Genomic DNA, 24,877 nt, shown 5'->3' on the forward strand with positions numbered 1-24,877 from the left:
GCCATGCCCAGGATCCACATAACATTCAAGCGGATGCTATGACTCATCTTCATACATTAGACGATCCGCCACCTTCCCCTCTTCCCCCAGATCCGTTCCTGTCCCACGTTTCCGATTCCGAAGTTCTGCGCCAGCGAACACGTGCTCTAATTCCTCCGTGTTCGCACCCTCTCCCCCGTAGTCTTACTCGGCAGGAGGAGGTATCCGTGCGCCGGATTCGGGCAGGGGCGGCTCTGACACCATCTGTCCGTCATCGGTGGCGTGCCAAAGATCTGCCACTACCTGACAGGTGCCCTCACTGTGGCGCTGCACCGGACATATGTGATGTGCGGCACTTGTTGTGGACGTGCCCAGCGACGGCTGCTTTCAGAAAACGGCTCCTCAGGGAGGTGGGAATGCGGTGGAACCGCGAAAGTGACTTCGTGAAGTGGACAATGGACAACCGTTTCATTAACAACCTCTGCGACTACCTCAGCGCAACGATTCTTCACTCCTTCTTTTAACTTTCAATCCCGTGCATTCCTTCCCCCCCTTTCCTTTTTCAACTTATGCCTCATGGCAGACTTCTCGAATAAAAAAAAAATATCACGTTCCACGTGACACATGCTATAAAAGAGGACGCCACATGTCCACCACTCTTGTCGTGCACGGCGCTGACGAACGCTCTCAAGATTAACCTACAGATAAACGGCAACTAGAGGGGTGGGGGCTCCTCGAACATTTTGTGTTGACACTGGCATCAAATTCCCTAGGATCCTGTCTCTGCCCCACAACAAACCATTTTAGAACAGCAGAAAGAGGAAACCGAAGCCGAAACGCAGTTGGTGGCCGGTGACGATGCTTCGCATCACGCAGTAATGAGGTCGCGAACGTTACTCGGAAAACACTAGTACGCGAGTTGAATGGCTGAAGTAGTGACTGTAAATGACGAGTTGCCATAAAATGCCTTGGAGGCCGCATATATTTCCTATTCTCTATTGGTACATAGTGCGTATTTCCCCCCACACCTATGCTCTTACTATCGCTCATCCCTTTCCTTCCCTCTCCCTGTCCTTTTATTCCCGCTAATCGCAGCTCAGGTGCTTCAGCTTTGGATGGCAGATGCCGCGGCTACCAACATGTTTTCCGTCCATTGTTATTTTATTAATAAATGGCCACTAACAAACAACAACATTTATTATACACCTCAAAATTTTGTTAGGCGGGGAGCGGGATCATTGTGCGGATTACGTGCAGCGTTTCCCTTACAAATCATCTGAGTTCAGGCCAGGAAAACGCCTATTTTAAAAATTTATTTGCGCGAGAATCAAATGTTGAATATCTGCTAAAATTTGTGGATGTAATTAAGAATGCGAGAAAAGCCTTAGTAGATGTGTCATTAGAATATATTTAACTCCAGCAACCTCCGGAGCTGCCCTCTCAGAAAAATACACACAGCCTTTCTAGCCGACGCTTGCTACCCCCCCCCCCCCCCCCCCCCCCACGGATTCCATTCTGCTTAGCTGGCGCAACTCTTTATCTAAGCTTGGCAAGCCATCCGCCATCCCGCCATCCTTCCCACATCACTTCCTCAGGGCGGTTTCAAACAATATTGCTGCCCCTGGCGAAGTCACGTTACAGCGCCCCGTCTCCTAGTTGGTATTACTACACATCATATTGAACACATCACACATTACATATTAAATATTTATTCGCAGAACAAACTATGGTGTGAATAAATAACTCGGGAAGACCCACCGAACTGAAGCAATCAGAGAAAAAGAGTCGGCAGTGACACTTAGGACTGCTTACGTGTGAGAAGGCGTAGGCCCGCCCGTTCACTTTGTGAACGTAGTCGCCACGCGATGCGGCGTGATGTATCCCGATGCCACACAGCTGACAATCCTACGTCTGCATGGCTGTATGTAGCCGCTGCCGCGTCCCTTCTGCGCGCTAATTTCATGAAGGGTCGCCACCCTACAACTGCCCGCGCTCCGCCTTAAGGGTATGACGTGATAGTCATAATGGGTTAATGCCCATATATGCAGAATTCGTCTCTCTCTGCTTAATATTCATAGATACACTGGAGTCCTCATCCGACTTTTGGCACTGTGGCGTAGCGGTTAATCGGTGCCACTGCCATGTGATGGCATTTGCTGCCAGCGGTGGAACTGGCTCGACTGCTTCTTTGGAATGCTTGTTTCGACTGCTTGCTCACGCAAAAGTTTCCGGAACCGCACCTTTGCGCAGACAAGCTGCCAATTCTGCAGTTTAATTGACTTGTCCTGGAGGCACGCTGGCGGAAATTAACAGCATGTCGCGGTGACGCGTGCGTCTATGTTGCCTTTGATTTAAATATATTTCTTCAAATCCGGCCACAGAAGCTAGTTTTCTCTAAAACTTTCAACCAAGCTTTTTAGATGCCATTTCTTGCCAGTGCAGTGACGTGAAGATATGTATATGAAGCGTTCTAGAGGGAATTACTCGCTCAGGCGCTCGATGTGCGTTCGTGGGAAGGTGCAATACGGCATGTTATGGTCATCGAGCTCTCCTGGTGGCTCTGCTGTGCGTCTGTGTGTGCGACTGTACGCAGTGCTGAAATATGCGTACAAGTCCAATAGACTTTTCGCCAAGACTGTGCACCCCGCGCACATCGCCTGCTGACTATTGCTGGCCACGCGTTTTTCTTTCTTTGTTGACGCTCAGCCCCGCAAGTGCGATCCCAAAGCATGCCGCATACAAGGAGCAGCACGGACTCATTACTCAGCACACGTAATTTCGCTACTATTTATTTACTTTTGCAATTAAATCACTGCTGCGAATATAGTTCATTACATGACTAAATTAGCAGTCCAGAAAAGTAACGAATTGCGTTACAAGTTACCGGGAAAGTAATTTAATGAATATAATTTTATTACAGCAATTCAATTACTGCCATGTCTCGTCTAAACGTAGTAGTTATCTCTGCAATGAGTAGAGGCACTGTGTCAGCGTTCTGCGTTTTGTCTGACAGAATCCTTTAACGTGAGTCAGCTTGCTATGGCAGTATACAGCGCCTCTAGCTGTTCTTGGGGGTTCCGGATTCCGGGGTTCTTCAGTGATCACTTGAAGGGCAGTTCATGGCGTTTCCAGTTGGTTCTATTGTATTTTTGAAAATTTAAAGCGGGACGCTTCGTGAGGCACTCTTGGTGTTAGAATGGCCTCTACGAATGTGCTCCTTATCTGTCTAACGATCCTTGAAAATAGTGGCGATTCGCCTGATTAGGTAAACAGCTTTTGCAAGTGGTCATATTATTAACACAGAATGACTCTTCGGCTTTTTACCCACAGTTTCTTGTCCATAGATTCCAGCAGAATCTTCTAAAAAATTCTGAAGTCGATTATGATCCTATGTAAATCGAAATTTGAACGCAGCTCTTTCGGTGTCTCGGACTGTAGGCTCATTGGTATGCTTCGCTGTGTCGTCGGAACCTCAAGCCACGATATTTGTTAGATAGTATTATTAGTAGAAGAAGAGTACGATGTGCAATGCACACCACGCTAGAATGTGCATAATAGTCTTATTTATATTAGTCTATTATATTAGCACACCGACGACCAAGCGGTTGAGCATCCGCGTCGCATGCAGGAGGTGCGGGGTTCGATCCCCAGCGCCGCCAGGTACCCACCGGTGATACCATGGGTACAAGTTTACCACTAGCCTTGCTCTCGGCTAATCAGGGGTGAAGTGCTGAAAAAGGGTCTTTTACCCCACCTTGAGTAATCGCAAATACCTTGTGCCAAGGCGCTCTTTAGCCATAGATGCCCTTGCGCCATAAAGAATCCGTAATCATCATCATCGGTAGCAGTGTCAGTAGAAGAAGACGGCAATGTGCAAAGCACAACTCTGAAGTTCGCTGCCATCCCTGACTAAAAATTCAATTCCGAAGTCGATATTTACATTCCGATACCCTGCGCGAGCTACTCGTGCCGAGTTGCAATATTGTAGTCACTAAAAGACCAAAAGGTGTGTGCACTTTGAAACCAAATTATAAATAGAGTACATCTATAGGCAGTGGACTGCTTCCTAATTGTGAAAAGGGCTTCATGTCATCTGTGGCTTGATCTTAACCAGAGCCTTCGTAGTAGGGCTGAAAACCTGGGTCGCCTGCAGGAAACACGGTTTGCACGCGGCTAGATTTGTCTTCTTTGTGGCCTGTTATTTAATCAACAGCATGGTCACGATCTCCACTTGTTTACTCCTACCTTCCAAGGCTGGGATAAAGCCGCACAACGTCCGAGACACTAGGTTTCCTTCAAATGAAGCACACTGTTCTTCTCACCTTATGAGAGTCAGTTGTATAGAATACCTTTGCGCCTATGTCGTTTTCAGTCCTTCCTTGACTAGATGTTAATGACATTTATCTAATGTCCCATAGCTTTCGAGTAGTTCCAGAGAACTTTCTACGGCATTCTTTGGGCTGCGGGAAGGGTGTGTGGGGGCTATGAGTTCGAAAGATGATGGCAGCTGCCTTCCGCAGCCCAGTGCCGAACCTGGAAGCACTCGTCGACCTCTGTGTGAAAGGTCTATACACTAGGTGTTGCAGCGAAGCCCGCCACTAAATTTTATTTTTATGCATTCTATGGCATAAACATATGTTTATAGGCATACTACGACAATGTTAGCAGAATTCAAGCACTTAACTTTTCAACTATTACATTTAGGCGCCAGGCTGCATTTACGGATTTGTAGCTGTCGGTTATCGGTGTTTAGAATTTCGAACACGCGATTGCCCTCGGTGCTGTGGTTCAACAGATTCAGATGTTCTAGTGCGCTATACGAAAAGCGCTCGTCTGTGTAGCGCACTTAGCAGCGGTCACCAGTACACGCCACTCCATGGCTTTCGCTTCACTTGACCTTGGCTCCGTGGCTTACGTGGGATACACCTGTGCTGGAGGGAAGCTCCCTTATAAACTAGGCCCCCAAATGTAGTAGCATAAAGATAACCTTTAAAAGTAGTTAACCAGCTTGCTAGTGAACATGATACACTTTTTTCTGACCTAATACAACACTGTTATTACTATGCCGCAGAAGCAATCTCTTTGTCTCCCACAGACTGTACTTAAAAATTAATGGCGGGCTTCGTTGACACACCGAGTGTAAATGATGGTTTATGGACTATGGGGGTTTAACGTCCCAAAGCTACTCGGGTTACAAGGGATGCCGCAGTGAAGGGCCCCGGAAATTTCGACCACCTGGGGTTCTTTAACGCGCACAAACATCGCACAGTACAAGGGCTTCTAGAAGGGTGTAAAGGAGACCTTTGGTGTAGTACTAGTACGCTGTAACTGACGCTAAGTCTTCAGAATATTAATCGGCAAGTGGAGCAGAGGGCTTTGTGGATATGAAATGAGTTGAGATTTGGTAATAAGACCAAAAAAAGCTTCAATACCGGTCTTAAAGATTTCTCACGTAAATGCGCTTTTGTATGCAGGTTCGATGCGACTGCTCGACGTGTGGCCCGTTCGTCTATCTATAGGCGTATGGTTGTCGCTTTGGGTGCGATAGGTCCCGGGCTCAAATCCCGGATGAGCCCATGAATTTTAACCACATTATGATTCAGAATAACTTTTAGTGTTTGAACCGACCCCCCTACCTACCCTCTCCGGCACGGCAAGCAGGCCTCCGGGACAGTAGGGGGTTTATTCACTACAAGACTAGCACTTAATTTTAAGGGACGCTGCAGCTGCCAGCTGGTTCTGTTTCTTTTGCACCCTAGAGTCTGGGCTTCTTAATACTTCATTCCAAATTTCATCGCCTTCATATTTGCTCTTTCCTGGAGCTTCTTGGCATTTTCTCACGATGTGGTGAGCGCTGTACAGCCCTCGTCTTGATAATACTAGACGAGCGGTTCGATCTGCGGCTTCACTGCCTGGACCCCCAGTATGTGCTGAGATCCATGTTATTCTTTACTATCAGTTTATAATTGCGCCTTTAATTACTTCGAGCGCTTTCTTGCCGATTTTTCCCCTTGGGTAGTTCATCACTGCGTTTCTGCAGTCGCTAATGATGACTTTGGCTTTGGTAGTAGTGACGGCTAGCGCAATCGCTAGCTCATCTGCCTCTGTGATTGATAAGCCTTCGGCTATAATGTCACTTTTCCCCGCCGCGGAGGCTCAGTGCTTAGGGCGCTCGACTACTGATCCGGAGTACCCGGGTTCGAATCCGACTTCGGCGGCTCCATTTTTATGGAGCAAAAACGATAAGGCGCCCGTGTGCTGTGCGATGTCAGTGCACGTTAAAGATCCCCAGGTGGTCAAATTATTCCAGAGCCGTCCACTACGGCACCTCTTCTTCCTTTCTTCTTTCACTCCCGCCTTTATCCGTTCCCTCAAGGCGCGGTTCAGGTGTCCAACGATATATGAGACAGATACTGTGCCATCTCCTTTTCCCCAAAACCAATTATTATTATTATTATAATGTCACAATTGCATTTCCCAGCCGCATCTATGGCCACCGACGCTGTGCTTTCTTTTTTTCTTCCCGCCTTAAGCCTCAATCCTTGGGATGCTTTCGAGGAATTCACATGTCGGCCCTACTGGCCAGCTTGCATGATAGAACTCGCCTCTGCGCCAGTGGCAGGAGAAGCGAGCGCGACTCACTGCCGTGGCAGGCGTATACCAATCTGAGGATATGGCTGCCGCGATTTAAGGATTGAGTCCTGGAACAAACTTCACCTGCCATAGCTGCTATTCTCTTAGCGGTGTGTGGTTAGCGCCGGCAGGAGTGCGATCCAGTACGAGGCACATGGAGGTGCATTTCACCATATGCTACACTACGCTTAGCGTTGGGAGGCTCTGTGCGCGCAGGCACAAGGAATATACGCCTCGCATGATTAGGGGGCCCTGACGTATTACGAGCGCGGATAAATCATTGAATCCATACAAGGGCCAAATCCAAGAATTTTTCCCAGCAAAGACGAAGTGAAATAGGTGCGTCCCCTTTGTTTTCGTCTAATTGTAAAATTAAAGCGCTCTTAGCACAGGTGCTGTATGCCGAGGTTTTCGTGTCAAATAGGGCCACAAGCTGAGACATGGTGCGGATTATGTCGGTTGGCGTTGCTGATTGCCATTAACCTCCGTTCGCTGGACGCCTCGAACAATGGGCGCAAATCGCGCGGCGCCTTCTGGATCCTTTTGCGAGACTACAGCAATGAAAGTGCGCTTTAATTTTCGAGTTGCACTGAAATTTAGAGTCGATTTGCCTGAACACGCGAACAGCCGTATTTCGTATTACAGTTTACACCCATACTGCACCTTTGACCTAAGCTTTAGAAATACCTGTACTTTTCCAGTGGCAATATTTTGTTGTGGGGACCAATGTTTCTTCCCTGCGTATGAAAAGCCGCTTTTGCTCTTAACATCACCGTGCCTCCCAGAGGAGGTGTCAGGTTTTCTTTTCATAGATTGTCGGGCCCGTTAATTGTTCCCAGGCATTCACTCAGAACGTCTCTGTCTCTTGTGAGCGAGGCACAGTGTATGCTCCGCCTTACTTACGCATACAGTTCAAATATCTTAGTGTATTTGTACCCTTCTACGCCTTGCTTTGCCCACATCCTTATTGTATTCCTTGTCCGATGTAACGGTTGCGAGATCCTTCAAAAAAAAAAAAATTAAGGGCACCTAAATAGCACAGTCTGAAAAAACAGACGCAACGCCAGAGGAATTTTAACTAGCTGTAGCGGAGGGCTTCGTGAATACGAATATGACTCACGCGTGAGGAATAAAGCCGAAACAAATCATAAAACCGCATTTGTTCTCATCTTACTCAAGAACGTGTTTCTCAACCAACAACGTTCGTGGCCCGTTGGTCTCGGGGGTATGATTCACTCTCTGGGTGCGAGAGGTCCCGGGTTCAAATCCCGGATGGGCCCGCTTTTTCTTAGTGTGCCCGTTCATGCTGGTCGGCGAAATCCATTTTTTGCGGCAGGTCTTTTCCTTTGAAGGTGACATCGAGACACTCTCGCTATCCCGCGCGCACAGCGCCATCCTGCGCCAGGAGTAGAAGGCAGACATGGCGGTACTTAAATTCCTGTAATGCAATTGCAGAAATTAAGTGCATTTCTTATTAATTTTAATTGAATTAATTACTTTCCTACTCGCGTAAGTTGCAGTTTTCAGCAGTTAATTTGGAAGCGAAAGTGATTAATTACAGTACAAATTACTTTTATTAAGAATGAACCACTGCTCTTGGTGACAGAAAAAATTTGATCTCTCGTCTGCCGGGTCGGGCACCTCAACAGCAGGGGAACGCGCGGAAAAGCCTGGGCCAGCAAGCACTGCTGAGTTGGATACGCGGGCGGATGCCGATGCGCGCGCGGACTTAGCCACCACCTTGGAACCGAGAAACACGGAAAGCTACATGGCTTCTGGCGCACACCTGACAAGAGATTTTACCAGTTTCCTGTTGTACGCAAGGCTTGAAAAGCTTTTCGTTATGCCGAAAACAGAGTTTCCATAAAATGCATCTGTAGGACGGCTGTTAAACATGGCGAATTGGGGACACTATCTTGAAAGTAGGGCCCACTTTGAAGCTGAGCTGCTCCTGCGATGCAGTAAAATGAGAAGACTGAATGATTGTGGGAGGTGTCTCCACTGGACTTTCTCTGTGTGTGCAAGGTAAAAAGTAATTGTAAAGCAATTGCAATTACTTTATGAAAGTAACTGAAATGTAATAAATGGGCAGTTTAGCAGTTTTCACCAAAGTAATTAGCAATGTAATTTACTGACATTTAAAAAGTGATTTTGCCATGTATGCTTGTAGGGAGAAACGCCGTGCTGGCTCGCTCGTGTCCCCGCGCTTTCACACCGCTAAGAAAAGAGCAGCCGTGGCAGCTGCAGTCAGCTCAAGGACTCGATTCGGAATCAGCGGTAACCTCGGCCTCCGATTGGGGTACGCCAGCCACGCCAGCGCCCCGCCGCGGTGGCTCAGTGGTTAGGGCGCTCGACTACTGATCCGGAGTTCCCGGGTTCGAAACCGACCGCGGCGACTGCGTTTTTATGGAGGAGAAACGCTAAGGCGCCCGTGTGCTGTGCGATGTCAGTGCACGTTAAAGATCCCCAGGTGGTCGAAATTATTCCGGAGCCCTCCACTACGGACCTATTTGTTCCTCTCTTCTTTCACTCCCTCCTTTATCCCTTCCCTTACGGCGCGGTTCAGGTGTTTAACGATATATGAGACAGATACTGCGCCATTTCCTTTCCACCAAAAACCAATTGTTATTATTATCACGCCAGCGCGCCGCGCTCGCGTCTCCTGCCGCGCGCGCAAGGACGAGTTCCGGCAAACGCGCGAATGCGTAGGCATGCTACGCGTACGTCTTGAGAGTGTCTAAGGAGAAGGGGCTTAAGGTGTAAAGGAAGAAGAAGGATGTACGAAGTAGCGTGGTGTGCAAACGCGCTAGCACTTCGGTTTTCACTCGGTTTGTCTTTAGGTTTAAGTTCGGCTTTCAAACTCAATTAGGCTTCAGACAAAGATGGGCGATAATTTCTCCAGCCCCACTGAAAATTTAGAGTAGAATAGTGGGAACACTTGAACAGCTGTCTTTCGTGTTATTTTTATTATTAATGTTTAAAACTACCTCGAGGGCCCCATTAAAGGGGTACTACTTTGGGGAGTGTATTTCCTGGCACATAGTTGATACGATGGATGACCTGAGGGATGATGGTAGACCGCGTTGGCCTAGTCATTCCAGCCCTTTTTAGTGCGAACAAAAAAAATGACAGATGCGCAGATGCCCTGGCAGGAGGAGGCTAAACGGCCGTCTCGGGGTTCGTGCGGCTGGAGATACGGTAGGCAGGTCTGATTACAGAACTGTTCTTGGAATAATAGTAAACTTTTGAAAACGCACAGTCACGCCATAGTACGGCGATTTCCTAAGCTTGATACAGGAGCATTACGTTTTATTTCGGTGGCACTAACATGATCGGAATAGACAGAGTGGATGAATCTTGCTGCCAAATTTCGTGCTGCTTCTAGTTATGAAGTTTGCTTTGATAAGAGTCTCAAGCAGCGCATGTGTAGTTCAGTCTGGGACGAATACATGTTAAATAACCTGATAACTTTACTGAAGGGGGTGCTGGGCGGAGGGTTCGCGCTTTGGACTTCAGTTATTGAAATATATGGTTTTATAGTAGCGATATTTTGATCTGGTGAGCACTGTGTACCCTATGTGTGTACGGTCTGCATATGTACCTCCAAGAGCAGGGATCATGTTTTATTTTCAAAGATTGCCGGACCGTTCTTTGGAGGCATGGACTCTGAACGTCTGCTGACATTCCTGAGTGAGTGAGTGAGTGAGTGAGTGAGTGAGTGAGTGAGTGAGTGAGTGAGTGAGTGAGTGAGTGAGTGAGTGAGTGAGTGAGTGAGTGAGTGAGTGAGTGAGTGAGTGAGTGAGTGAGTGAGTGAGTGAGTGAGTGAGTGAGTGAGTGAGTGAGTGAGTGAGTGAGTGAGTGAGTGAGTGAGTGAGTGAGTGAGTGAGTGAGTGAAGAACTTTATACTCGCAAAAGGATTCCCTCGGCGGAGGTGAGGCCTTCAGTTCAGGGCCCCAGTGGCCTTTGCCGTCTCGCGAGCGCTGTCGTTCACCTTGAGCTGTTCTTCAGGCTTCGAGCAGGACAGCTTGGGTATTCCGCAGATAGCGGCCATTAGTTCTAATGAGTGAGGCACGGTGTATACTCCGTCTTGTGCATGACTGTTAGAATATGTTTGTATCGTGCCCCCTTCAATGCCTTGCTTTGATGACATCTTTAGCGAAGTCCCTGTGTTATGTAACTGCTGTGAAATTTTGAAAAAAAAAATGCAGGTTACCTGAACGCCACAGTGCGGTAAAACGGACGCAACGCGAAGTGAATTTCAACTAGCTGTACGGACTCTCGGCTCAGAAATAAAAACTAAATGAAACGTAAAACCAGATTTCTGAACATCTTACTCAAGTGCATGCTTTTGTGCCGCTGCTTTACGTGGCTAGTTGGTCTAGGGGTATGATTCTCGCTTTGGGTGTGAGAGGTCCCTGGTTCAAATCCCGGACGGGCCCGTTGCTCTTTTTTCTCTAAAATATTTATTCTCCAAACTTCGCAAGGAATAGAATATTGAAGGCGTTTCCTGCCCAATAGCTACGCTTGCCGCAACGGATTCCGTGGGTTTGATCAATCATAGTAGCCATCGCGGGGAGGTTTCACATATTTTTGCTGCCCTGGTGGAGTCGTGTTACTGCGGGCCATCTCCCTTTTTGTGTTAATACATATCGTATCGGAAACTTCAAACTTTGCTTATAAATAATATATTCGCAGAGCAAAAGAAAACGTGAATGAACAAATCCGGAAGAGCTACCGAACTGAAGATATAAACAAAAAAGCACGTTAACGTAGGTAAATATGAGTAAAGTGACTCAGGAAGTGGGCCAAAATAGGATAGTGATTCACCTAAGTCAACGAACTAAACAGAGCATAAATTCACGATAGGAGCGCTAGCAGTAAGTAGAAATGCTGCAGACGTTAAATGTACAATCATTATAATAACAAATTAGATGATTAAGCACACCTTTGAAAAATAAGAGCCTGTCAGTGTTTCACTGACAGGGCACAGAGTCGGCTAATTTCTCTTGAGACACTGCAAAACTAAAATTTATGTGCGCTCAAACATCAAGTAAAGATTACATCTTTTTTTGGTGGCACCAACAGTTCGTTGCTGTCCACTGCTGCCGAATAGAGGGCCGTATTTTGTGCTACTTCTTTTGGTCAGTGAGTTGCCCCAGATCGCAGATAAGCGAAAGTGGGCACACCACAGGAACTGTGACCGAACTCTTAGCCAGCGACATCTGACGGCTCGTGGCTATATGCGCCCCTACTGATCTTGCTCTCCTGCTCACCCAAACATATCCGTGGGATATGGGTCTTTTTTATACAAAATCCACAAGGGGGCGCTCTTTTTTTATTCGCTGACAAGCTGATTGAGTGATATATAATTAACGCATGAGAGTTGTTTTATCAATCGATCTCTATTCCGAGGTGCTGTCGAGGCTAAGCTGTTACACATGTAAGCAACAAAAGAACATCTTACCTCGTTATTGGGTGCAAGTCATGCGCAATAGGCTGGGTACTCTGTCGAAAGCAACGCGCGGCTTCCGCACTACACCTGAAACATTACGTAAAAACGGTTTGTCTTATGGTTTGTGGTCATATAACGACATACGCGACTTAGGCTATGAGGGACGCCGTAGCGAAGGGCTCCAGAAATTGCGATCACCTGGGGTTCTTTAACGTGTACTGACGTTGCGCAGCACACAGACCTCTAGAATTTCGTCTCCATGGAAATTCGACCGCCGCGGCCGAGATCGAACCCGCGTCTTTCGGGTCAGCAGCCGAGCTCCATAACCACTGATCCACCGTGGCCGCTCATTAGGTACAAACGAATGCATCGAGACGGAAAACGGAAGCTCTGTGAGATTTCGTTTGGTCTCTCCACTTTTGCTTACCTGCGATCTGGAGCAACTCAATGAGCAAATGAGGGAGCAAGAAATGCGACGTAACATCGCGGCAGCCAAAAAAAAGAACTGAAGATCTGATTCCAAATCGCCCTTTGTAACGCGTTTTCCATTTAATGGAGCAAAAAGCTTTTTCTGGATCGCCGACTGGAATACTCACTCTTAAGTTGACTTCGTTCTTGGGAATGGCGGTAACCAAAGCGATTCATTTTGAATTTTACACCAATGGGGCTCTGATGCCCATATCTGAAAAAGTTCATTCATCGCTTAAGCCTTGATCTTGAATAAATAAAATAACCAAATAAATAATTATTGCGGAAACAGAGTCAAAGCCCCAGAGGCGATAACAGATCAGCTTCGCTGGCCACTGCTCTAGAGCACTAGGCTGTCGCCGCAGCCGATCGCGCCCCATGTTATGTTGTTGTTGTTGTTGACCTCACACAATGGCACATACCTACAAGGGGGATTGGCCATAACTAGGCGGTGACTATTTAATTGACCAGTTGCATGTGGCAAGCATGGGATGACCTACCAAAATTTGGATCGCACAGTTTCCGTAGCCGAGGTGGTTGCAGGAGGTTAGGGGGGTCATACAAACTAAAATTTAGGCAAATAAGGGGTAGGAATTACTATAAGTGGTTGTAAAAACCGAAATACAGAAGCTGATAATGGGATGGGCAGGACGAAAGCTCATGATGGTAGATGTTTTGATTCTAGGAGATAATTTTGAACGGCAGAGCAAACATTCCCAATGGTATGGCCAAGCATAGAAGCGCCAAGAGACAGAACAACCGCAGAAGACAGGCGCAAACTGAGATTTTGTATTGGAACTTCTAATAGTCGCCTCCTAATCGATGAGTAGCGACGGCAAAAAAGAAGAAAGTGCTCTATTGTTTCCAGCTCCGCACAATACGGACACAATCGGGAGATCGCCAGACCAGGCCTGTAGAGGTAAAAATTGAGTTGCGGCACCCGGCAACGAAGCCTCGTGAAGGAAACTTCAAGATTGCGCGATCGCCAGACTGAGCTTCTCCAAGGGAACAGTAGGTGCTGGAAGTCGTCCAAGGAAGTAAGCGCTGATGCGCCCAATTCGTTCATTACAGTGTACCGTCGAAAGCGTGCCGCCGTGATGTAAGCAGTTGTTGGAAGCGGGTCAACAATCGGTCCACCCAGGGCTGCTTTCGCTAAAGCATCAGCTGATTCATTTAATAGAAGACCCCTGTGCCCAGGAACCCAAAGAAATCGAATTGATGTGATGTGTGGAGGGATCAGGAATTTTAGTATCCGAAAGACCTGCGATTCAGTGGACGCCGAGAGGGAAGTGCATAAAGATAACGAGTCCGTAATTATTATTACTGCTGATAAAGAAATTGGTACCTTGCGCAGAGCGAGAACCACTGCTAGAAACTCAGCCAGATAGATAGGAGTGAAATCTTGGAGACGGAGAGAAAAAGACCAGTCAAGGGACTGGGAGTAAATACCTACACCTGCCTTTTCTGCACACACCGAGCCATCAGTCGCAATTGCAACATGTGAGCTGAAGGTCGACAAATAACCCTGCAACATACCATTTAACCATGAGAAAGGCAGTAATTTTGCATTACATGAATAAATGTCATCGTAGATGATAGACACAGTTGCGGGGATGGACTGCACCGGAACAATTTCAGGTATTCGCACGTTGAGTGGGCCCAGCAAAGATTCAACGAAACAGATTTGGGGAGTTTGAAGGCGAGACCATCCGACACCCAAGAACTCCGCTCGCTGCCCTAGGAAGATCAACTCGGATGCATGCTGCGCCGAGTCGCAAAACTTTAAAAACGTTTGTACTGTCAAAAGGCGAAACCTTGCAGTACGAGACGGCACCCGCGCTTCCAGATACAAAACATTGTTTGCCACGTATTTAGGGAGACCCAAACACAGGCGTAGAGCTTCTCGCTCTAAGAGCAGAAGTGGGCGCAGTTTGTATGCAGCTGCTCCAGAAAACAAAACGCAACCGAATTCCAAGATTGGCCGGATATACATTTTGTAAATCAGCAGAAGAGCATGTCTGCGCATACAGCAGCGAGGGCTACTCATCCTTCGCAGAAGGCCTACCGCCCGAATCCCTTTCGCAGCAACCTGATCTATATGTGACCGCCAAGAGAGAGAGAAAAGTCATAAGTTACCCCGAGATACTTCAGGGAACATACCTGAGGAATCACATGATGACGATAAGACAAAGAAATGTGTACCTGTTGAGTAACCAGAAAAGGTAACAAAGCGCACTTGTATACATTAAGACTTAAGTGTAATTCAGATAACCATCGGTCAAGGGAATTTAAATATGACTGTAAAACCATATCCACAGAATGTAAATCCCTCGCAGCAGCAAAGAAAGCTATATCGTCTGCATACACGTACGTAGTCACGTCAGGGGAAGTCGGAATCGAACTGAGTAAGAGGTTGAATAGAACAGGGGAGAGAACTGCACCTTGAAGCACACCTCTAGATTGATGAAATTTCCTTGTAGAAACTCCGCGTTGACAACAATAAAATTCTCTGGCAGCCAGGAAAGCTGACACCCATTCCACAAAATAACTTGGCAAGCCCACAGCCCGTAGTCTGTACATCAGAGGCCCATGTTCGACACTGTCATATGCTTTCGAGATGTCTAGAGTTACCAGCGCAGCATACTGTCGACGCCGGCGCGCTAGTCGGACACGGCTTTCGAGGTCAGTATGCGCACACCATATAGAGCACCCAGGCTTGAAACCAATCTTACAGGGGTTAAGTAGTCCCTTTTCAGTAATAATGGGCATGATTCGTCCATACAGCACGCGTTCAACCAATTTCACCAGATTCGATGTCAATGAAATTGGTCGAATGTTGTCTAAGACCAACCCTTCGCCTGGCTTTTTAAGCCCCGGGATAGTTTTGGAAACACGCCATACATCCGGGATCCATGGGGTTCTAATAGAGTAATTTACCAGCTCCAATATAGCATTGGGGGATTCGTCGAACAGTATTTTAATCATCGCAGAGGTGACACGGTCAGGACCAGGAGCTGCAGAAGGTAACCGATTTATCACCTGGGAGAGCTCAAAAACCGAGACATTAAGGAAATCATCATAGTGATTCCCAAGCAGTTGTGGGCGAGAGAGCGCAGCCGAAAAACGGTGTTCCAAGCCTTTGCCAATTTCTTCTAATGACCTGGCAAGCTCTACTGGAGTCAGCACATTAGAGGGAATGTTGTGAGGCGGTGGCAGCCTGTTCCTTGACCTCAGAAAGCGAAACAAGGTTTGTCTGTTATTAGATTTTGATAGATGGTCATAATTCTCTTCATCATATTTTTCTTTTGCCCTAGCGACTGTGCGCTTGAAGGTAGCTGCAAGAAACTTATAATCGATCCATTTCCGGGGACATTGATTATGGATAAGTTTCTTCCAGGCTGCCTTGCGCCGCCTGTAATCCTTTGAACATTCTGCATTCCACCAAGGGCTCAGAGAAGTGCCTATGCTATCGCACACTGTAAACTCAGATTGCCTCCGTACTCGATCTAAAATAGAGCATAAGCCTAACACCCTGCTTTCCTGAGGCAAATTCGGCAAACTGTGTAGTTCTGAACTGAGTGAACTTTTGAACTTGTTGTAATCGACTAGGGTGCAACTGAATCCGCCGATAGAAATCATCGGACACACAATGTCAAAAGTGAGTGGGAAATGGTCACTGTTGCAGAGTCAACCGGAGTCCAGGAGGAAACTGCTACCCCTGGGGTTGAAAACGTTAAATACAATGCTGATCGGGAGTGCCCACGGAGAAAGGTCGGAAAACCCGAGTTATGACAGTTTAGGTTATTCACACAAGCCCAATCCCATAAACGCAAACCGCACTGGTCTGTTCGATAACCCCAAGTCAAGTGGTGCGAATTGAAATCCCCAACAAGCAACACATGTGATCTGCTGACAGAGAGTAAGGAATCTAATGGCGTGTGTCATGAACCCCAGATGGAAAATATACATTTGCGACAGTAATGGGATGGAAACCAGGAACTGAAAGATCCACTGCCTGAATTTCGCAATGAGCGTCCACACGCTGAAACACCAATCGTGCCTTGTGACAGAATCTGGATGAAACCAGCAGAAGCAAACCGCCCCCCCCCCCCCCCTTGATGGACGGTCCATTCTAGAAATTCGATAATGTTCCATTTGAAATGAAAACTCTTTCGACAACCAGGTTTCTTGAAGTACAATGACATGAGGAGAAAATCGATTTGAAAGAGTTACTAGATCAGTGAAGGCTGATTGAATGGAACGGCAGTTCCACTGCAGCACTCTCAGAGACCCTATTCTGCGGAGAGATCTGCAGCAGCAACTGCCTTTTCAAAAATGCTGTGGTGACCAGTTTTTCCTGAATTACTCTTTTTTGTTTTGGATTGAGGGGAGCTAGACGGACCAGCAACGGCCAAAGGAGACCGGCTACGTTTCTGAGCTCGAGCATCAAGCTCCATAAGCTCAACACACCCATCAATTGCTCCGGTCCTTACTTCAGGTACATGAGTTGGAGGCGTGCGCTCTTTTTGCGGCTGCATTGAAACAAGGGAAGGCGTCTCCGCACTGAGTTCAGTAGGTACTGCAGGATCCACGGATGACTTCAACGCAGCATTGGAGGTCATTATTGAAGAGGTCATTTGCGCCACCATGACTTGTGATATGCACTCTGTTACTGAATTCACTCGCCGATCCATGACCTTGGCCATTGCCTTTTCAACCGCTGTAGCAATCGCATCTGACAGGCTTGAATCCACGACCGCAGTCGTCTGCCGTGCTGCCACACTTTAGTACCCATACGTCCTTAACAATAGCCATAGCCTCGCGCCTTGAGCACCGGCGCTTTTCTACCACTTCCAGCACCTTAACCTCCTCAGCCCTTGCAGGACAATTAGAATATGTGGCGGAGTGACTACCGCTGCACAAGCAACACACCTCATCTTTTGAACACCTTCCTTCACGGTCATGATTAACACCACACCCACTGCACCTTGAGCTCGACTTGCAGGCGTTCGCGCTGTGACCAAACCTCCAACAGTTGCGGCATTGAAGTGGCCTTGAAGAATACGGATCGGCCCTGAAATCCAGGGGCCACACCTTCAACTCAGATGGACAGGAGAGACCCGCAAAAGTGGGAATTACCGTTTCAGTTGGAAGTTTTGTTTCCTCGACGACCCGAGTGCACCGATATCACCCCTGCGGAGGAGAGTTTCTCTAGCGTTTCCTTAGGGCTAAGGCGTGGGTCAACCCCTCGCACCAGACCTTTAGAGCACGCCAAGTGCGGCGGTATAAATGCGCTTACCGACTGGCTTCCAAAAGCTGTGCACGTTAACAAATCCATGATGCAGGCCTGGTCGGCCGACCTGCACACCACGCCTCCTCCTCCGTACTGCCGGACATCACAGATTTTTAAGAAGTGAGGCGTAATCGCCTGTAGTGCAGTCTGAACCGCATCCGGGTTATTGAGGCGAATGGCGCCACCATCCGATGGAACCAAGGCCACGGGAATAGTGCCGACGCCACCCCGAAAGAAGGCGTCCAGGGGGAGTTGGTTAGGGGGAGGCTGGTCGACCAGGGGGAGTTCCCCTGGCCAGGAGAGGACGTCAACATGCGCCCCTAGCGACCTGCAAGCACCCTGCAAAAGCGAAAGACAATCAAGCAATCAGAAGCTAGTGATACGAACAGTCACCGCCCAGTGAGACCACGCCCGCCGCCTAGTCGGGCAACGGTTAACGCCTGTCTCGACCGCCGCCGCCTCTTCTTCCCATGTTGTTGTTGTTGTTGTTAGCCTATCAAAAGATGGCACAAACCCACACTGGGGGATCGGCCAAGAATCGGGTGGCTATTCAGCTGAACGCAGTTAACAAAAACGAAAAGCACGTGGGAGCATAACACCGGTGAATTTTTCGTCATGAACAGAAAAGGGATGAGTGTTTTGATTTTAAGATTTTAAGAATAATAATAAAGAGAGTGATTAAATATTAATGATTTAGTCAAAACGTAATAATTGATAGAAAAGAAAAGGTTGAAACACTTAGCAAGGCAGTCGGTGAGATTCTATCAGGAAATTTTGAACAGCGGTGCAAACAGATCTGTGGCTGAACCCAAATGTGGTGGCGCCAAATGATAGCAAGAGCGGGCTGCTCAAACTAAGGCCAAGATGCTGCAAGGGCTCCTTCAGCAACCTTTTTCTTCCCATGTTAAACTGCAACACACTCTCGCGCTGTGCATTGCCCGTTGTCTTCATCTTCAGCCAATGCTGCTATCGGAGTAATATGCGCATCCTCTCACCCTGAGCATTGAACATCGTTGTCTTCATCAACCAATACTTTTTTTTTTTTTTATTCGAGAAGTGTGCCATGAGGCATAAGTTGAAAAAGGAAAGGGGGGAAGGAATGCACGGGATTGAAAGTTAAAAGAAGGAGTGAAGAACCGTTGCGCTGAGGTAGTCGCAGAGGTTGTTAATGAAACGGTTGTCCATTGTCCACTTCACGAAGTCACTTTCGCGGTTCCACCGCAGGCCCACCTCCCTGAGGAGCCGTTTTCTTATAGCAGCCGTCGCTGGGCACGTCCACAACAAGTGCCGCACATCACATATGTCCGGTGCAGTGCCACAGTGAGGGCACCTGTCAGGTAGTGGCAGATCTTTGGCACGCCACCGATGACGGACAGATGGTGTCAGAGCCGCCCCTGCCCGAATCCGGCGCACGGATACCTCCTCCTGCCGAGTAAGACTACGGGGGAGAGGGTGCGAACACGGAGGAATTAGAGCGCGTGTTCGCTGGCGCAGAACTTCGGAATCGGAAACGTGGGACAGGAACGGATCTGGGGGAAGAGGGGAAGGTGGCGGATCGTCTAAGGTATGAAGATGAGTCATAGCATCCGCTTGAATGTTATGTGGATCCTGGGCATGGCCGCGAATCCAGTGTATGCGCACAGGACATGGATACTTTGCGCAGAGCACATGAATAGATTGTGAAATCTGGAACGTTTGTCGAACAGCCTTCAGCTGTTTAAGGGCGGCGCGGGAGTCGGTGTAAATGTGAACTGTATTGAATGTTGGAACGAGCGGAAGGGAAGCAATGGCATTGTAAATGGCTTGAAGTTCCAATGCCAGGGGAGTGCACGTATCCGCAGTATACGTCGCGCGAGAGTTGAGATGCGGATGAGATGGACTATAAACAGCAGTAACTCCCCTCTCTGCAGAATGAGATGCATCCGTGTATAATATGCACCCTTCAGGCAGATACGCTGCTGATACCGACGGGGAAACAGTGGGGCGATTGTCAGTGAGCTGGCAATAGGACCACGGTGGAAGTGTCTTTAAACGATGAAGTTTGAGAGACTGTTTTCGAGCTCTATTTGCCACCCGTTGGTCGATGATCTCACTGAGTGTATTAAGTTGGGCGAACTCCTGTAGCACAGGTATGGGTGTTAAACGAGGCAGATATGTTATGACGCGCATAGCCTCACGATTGATAGCTTCAAGGGAGTCCCACTGTCTGCGGGTGAGACGTTGAAATTGAGCCTGATATACTATCCGTGGCTGAAGGATAGAGCGCACAAGCTGGCGGGCCGTATGAGCACGTGCGCCACCAGAGCGCATAGCTATGCGACGAATCAGACCTAGAGTAGCGTGAGCCGATTTACGGGTGGCTGTCAGCCACGGGGTGCCAGTCCCAGAAGTATGGAGGAGAAGACCAAGAATACGAAGTTTCTACCTGAGGAATCAGAGAATTATGTACCGTAAAATTTAAAGGGGGAGCTTTCCGTAAGGCGGCTTTATTTCCAATTCGAATGAAACATGATTTAGTAGGAGAGAGTGTTAGACCCAAAGGTGGGAGGCGAGATGTCAATACATCCAGCGCGTGTTGAAGGACCGACTGATGAATAGACGCATCTGGATGACAGCACCACAAGGTGATATCATCGGCATATGCAAGCACGCGGATAGAAGGGATGGTCTCTAGGGCTCGAACCAGAGGAATTAAAGCCACATTAAATAATGTGGGGGCGAGAACGGAGCCCTGCGGCACTCCTCTATTGGAAGTGAAATTACCAAAGGGCTTTCCGTGGACACGCACGCTGAAGGTTCGATTTGCTAAAAAGGCGTGAATGGAGAGGAGGAACCGGTGAGGGAGACCAAGAGTTTGAAGGGAGGCAAGAATGGCAGAGTGAAGGATGTTATCATATGCCTTTGTTATGTCTGTAGCGATTACGGTTCGTACAAGGTGACTCTGTGGAGAGTGGTCAAGCACGTCAGCAGCCAAAGTAGCAAGGCCGTCCTCCGTTCCAATATGTGGGCGGAAACCAATTTGGGAATCTGGGTAACAATCATGGGATTCCAGCCACCATGATAAGCGTGCGGCTAGAATGTTTTCATAAAGCTTGCAGATGGTAGGGGTAAGGGAAATTGGACGAAGGGCCGAGAGAGATACTGGAGGCTGACCTGACTTGGGGATTGGAACCACAATAGAATGCTTCCAGTCTCCCGGCATGATGCCAGAAAGCCACACTTCGTTAAAAGTATCAAGTAGGGTTTCCAAAGCCCTCCCTTCCAAGTTACGGAATAAGGAGTTAGGTATGCCGTCGTGCCCGGGAGTAGTAGTAGTTTTTAAACGGTCAATGGAGGCCAGCAACTCTGCCATGGTGAGGTCAGAAGTAATCCCATCGGGGGGCTCTGTTACCGATAAGTCAGGTGGAGACGTAGCGGTGCAGTCATGGTTTGGAAAAAATTGACGGGCCGCTTGTTGTGCAAATGTGTCCTCATCCACATTTAGCGCGAGGCGAATGCTCTCTGTGTAATCTGCAACCTGAGAAGGGCGCTCTGGCGTGAAACACTCTCCAAAGATGTCGATTGCCCTGCGTAGAGGACAGGCGGGCACACCATGCAGCCCAGCGTTGCCTGCCTAGCCGCTTCGCATAGCGCCGCGCCCGTGCGGTAGCGCGGTGAAGAGTAGGAAGAGCCGAAGGGTCATCGGGGTGACGAGTAGCGTAAAGATCCGCCTGGCGACGAAGAGCCCACAGATTCAACAGATGTATGTCCGGGTTTGGGTCATCTTCATTTACAGTAGTGGTAATAGTGTGAGTAGTGAGAACATCAGATAGAGTAGACAATGCTGAAGAGGGGTTGAATGTAGATAAATGATTGTCTGCGCGTACAGAATCCCATGATGTTATTCGTACAGTGCGGCGTATTTTCCGTAGACGCGTAGGCGTGAGGGAGATAAAAATACCAATACTTCTATCCAACTAATATCGTCGAAGGACGTGCCAAGGACCCAGAAAAGTATAACAATGAGCCTACAGACAGTGTGACACCGAGAGAACAGCGCTCAAATTTCGCAATATTGTTGCCTACTGTTATAGAAATAATGAAAGTTAAAGACCATTCTTCCAAAGCGTGGCAAAATAGATTTTCCATCGCTCGCATCCAGCAGTTGACGCCGCTATAGAGAACCTAAAGTTAGCGTTTTGAACGACGAACCTAGCGATAGACTGAGAGCACTACGATAACTCTGCATCCGATCACGGCTCGTGCAAAACTGCAGCACAAATCGTCTCCTTCTTCTAGTGATACCGCTATCGCTTCCACTAATGCACATTCTCTAGTGGTTCGAAAAAGTTTATTTCACATTCACAAGTAGTCGAAGAGTCACAACGGGAAACATATAGGACACTGTAGAAATGATGCGTATCAGAACTCAGGCAATAAGAAAAACACACTAGTACAGGAGAAAATGTATCGCTATATACAAATTTACGGGGATGAGATAAACAAGAAAATTACAGCGAGCTTGGAGTTATAATAATGTAATGAGAATATATTCATATATACAAAGAAGGCATGCATAATGTACTTTGAAATTTACACTCATACTTACAGAGAAGTATTGTACCATCATTGTGATGCCTACCTATGGGACATTTATGTTGACACATGATTCGACTCTGGGAACGGGAGTACCCATGCTTCGCGCCAAACAAGCGGTGAGGTTAAACAAGTCACGTCGGCGGAAAAACAAACCTGACATTTCCGTCGAATACGCACACGAAAGTACATGACCAATGGCGGAGAAATGCCTGCTTCCCAAGGAAAGAGAGCTCTTCCGCGAGGAAGGCGCGTCGAGATCGGAACTAGCGCGCACCGGCGGCGACTTGAGGCAACAGCCACACAGTGGTGGCGCCACAGCACGAAAGCCCCCGCGACAATCAGCACTCGCGCACAACAGACTCGAGGGCCACGACTGCGTGCTGTATACCGGCTAACTCCAAGGCCTCGAAAGTCCACATGCACCGCTCGCCAAAAAACGTCGGCAACCACACATTCCTTACCCACATGTCGGTTTCACTCCTGCGGCAGCCAGGGAGGGCACTGCGCTGACCGTAGGCAAAAGCCCCCACTCCAGGTGCCGCACGAAATCACGCAAGTGCCCAGGAAGAAACGACGCTGTCACTAGCCACCTAGACACGGACTCCGCTCCGCCTGCGCTCTGGAGGCGCCAAAGGCGTAAGCAACGCGTGCGTATACTCCGCGATATACTCTGTCCACAGCGATATCTAAATCTGGGCTGTCGTGGTGGCCGCGCTGATAAAACGACAGAGCAGTTACATAAAACGCAGGCATCTGTAAACACTGCGGGCTGTACTGCGCTCACCACATCGTGAGAAAGTGCCAAGAAGCTCCAGGAAAAAGCAAATATGAAGGCGATGAAATTTGGAATGAAGTATTAAGAAGCCCAGACTCTAGGGTGCAAAAGGAACAGAACCAGCTGCAGCTGCAGCGTCGCTTAAAATTAAGTGCTAGTCTTGTAGTGAATAAACCCCCTACTCTCCCGGAGGCCTGCTTGCCGTGCCGGAGAGGGTAGGTAGGGGGGTCGGTTCAAACACTAAAAGTTATTCTGAATCATAATGTGGTTAAAATTCATGGGCCCATCCGGGATTTGAGCCGGGGACCTCTCGCACCCAAAGCGACAACCATACGCCTATAGATAGACGAACGGGCCGCACGTCGAGCAGTCGCATCGAACCTGCATACAAAAGCGCATTTACGTGAGAAAAAATGTCTAAGACCGGTATTGAGGCTTTTTTCGGTCTTATTACCAAATCTCAACTGTTTTTATATCCACATAGCCCTCTGCTCCTGCTGCCGTTTAATATTCTGAAGACTTAGCGTCAGTTACAGCGGAATAGTGCTACACCATCGGTCTCCTTTACACCCTTCTAGAGGCCCTTGTACTGTGCGATGTCTGTGCGCGTTAAAGAACCCCAGGTGGTCGAAATTTCCGGCGCCCTTCACTGCGGCATCCCTTGTAACCCGAGTAGCTTTGGGACGTTAAACACCCATAGTCCATAAACCATCCTTTACACTCGGTGTGTCAACGAAGCCCGCCACTAATTTTTAAGTACAGTCTTTATGAGACAAAGAGATTGCTTCTGCGGCATAGTAATAACAGTGTTGTATTAGGTCTGAAAAAGGTGTATCATGTTCACTAGCAAGCTGGTTAACTTCTTCCTAAATGTTATCTTTATGCTACTACATTTGGGGGCCTAGTTTATATGGGAGCTTCGCTCCAGCACAGGTGTATCCCACGGAAGCCACGGAGCCAAGGTCAAGTGAAACGAAAGCCATGGAGTGGCGTGTACTGGTTACCGTTGCTAAGTGCGCTGCACAGACGAACGCTTTTCGTATGGCGCACTAGAACATCTGAATCTGTTAAACCACATCACCGAGGGCAATCGCGTGTTCGAAATTCTAAAAACCGATAACCGGCAGCTACAAATCTGTAAATGCAGCCAGGCGGCTAGATGTAATAGTTAAAAAGTTAAGTGCTTGAATTCCGCTAACATTGTAGTAGTATGCCTATAAACATATGTTTATGCCATACAATGCCTAAAAATAAAAATTAGTGGCGGGCTTCGCTGCAACACCTAGTGTATAGACCTTTCACACAGAGGTCGACGAGTGCTTCCAGGTTCGGCACTGGGCTGTGGAAGGCAGCTGCCATCATCTTTCGAACTCATAGCTCCCACACACTCTTCCCGCAGCCCAAAGAAGGTCGTAGAAAGTTGTCTGGAACTACTCGAAAGCTATGTGACATTAGATAAATGCCATTAACCTCTTGTCAAGGAAGGACTGAAAACGACATCGGCGCAAAGGTATTCTAAACAACTGACTCTCGTAAGGTGAGATGAACAGTGTGCTTCATTTGGAGGAAACCTAGTGTCTCGAACGTTGTGCGGCTTTATCCCAGCCTTGGAAGGTAGGAGTGAAGAAGTGGAGATCGTGACCATGCTGTTGATTAAATAACAGGCCACAAAGAAGACAAATCCAGCCGCGTGCAAACA

The 24,877-nt window shown here is 48.0% G+C and overlaps 1 long non-coding RNA gene across 1 annotated transcript in view; it reads right to left on the reverse strand.

Annotated features, from left to right (window-relative positions):
- LOC144098751 (uncharacterized) overlaps positions 1 to 23,004 on the reverse strand; it is a 389,833-nt gene extending 366,829 nt beyond the window's left edge. Inside the window, exons 1-3 of the long non-coding RNA XR_013307237.1 lie at positions 22,865 to 23,004; positions 12,661 to 12,746; positions 12,077 to 12,151 (exon numbers count right to left, since the gene is read on the reverse strand). This is a non-coding gene — a long non-coding RNA (uncharacterized LOC144098751). The remainder of the gene's footprint in view (positions 1 to 12,076; positions 12,152 to 12,660; positions 12,747 to 22,864) is intronic.
- Between the last annotated feature and the right edge of the window lie 1,873 nt (positions 23,005 to 24,877).

The sequence above is a fragment of the Amblyomma americanum genome, chromosome 1 (assembly GCF_052857255.1).
Source record: "Amblyomma americanum isolate KBUSLIRL-KWMA chromosome 1, ASM5285725v1, whole genome shotgun sequence".
Taxonomy (NCBI): domain Eukaryota; kingdom Metazoa; phylum Arthropoda; class Arachnida; order Ixodida; family Ixodidae; genus Amblyomma; species Amblyomma americanum.